The sequence below is a fragment of the Penaeus monodon genome, chromosome 28 (assembly GCF_015228065.2).
Source record: "Penaeus monodon isolate SGIC_2016 chromosome 28, NSTDA_Pmon_1, whole genome shotgun sequence".
NCBI classification, from domain to species: domain Eukaryota; kingdom Metazoa; phylum Arthropoda; class Malacostraca; order Decapoda; family Penaeidae; genus Penaeus; species Penaeus monodon.
The window spans coordinates 30290-30854 of NC_051413.1; positions in this window are offsets into that span (position 1 = coordinate 30290).

A 565-nucleotide genomic window follows, 5' to 3' on the forward strand; every position below is an offset into this window, starting at 1 on the left:
ATGTTAGAATTTTAGCTAGAAAACTAATATCTTTACTTACACATTCCACATCTCTGTTCATAAACAGACCGGAATCTAAACACATCAGACAAGACCTATCACTTCTGTTTTATCAATACAAACAGATCAGAATCTAAATACATCAGACAAGACCTATAAATATAGACCATATTACAATTTTGAAATTGACAGCACCAAAGCAAGAGCAGCAAAGTTACTTTTACAAAAAGGAAAATATCCACGTCATTCCTTTCTATCACAGTCCTTGAACAGTGATTCCCTTACTTGCTAATGTACACTTAATTTTATAAGAGCTCTATGCTAACAAAATAAACAAAAAATATAAACTTATCAATGCAAGCAATACTAACGAAAGAAAATCAGTTTAGAAAAAAAGTCCATGAATAATGTTCTGACTGTGTCACACCTAACTGAAAAAGCTACAAACAATACTTTTTCATGACTTTTACCTAAAGTCGCGCTTGCCTGACACCCACAGTCAGGGAACAGCCAACAGCTGGGAGAAAATTTTCATTCAAAAGGAAACCATTAAATGCAAAATATA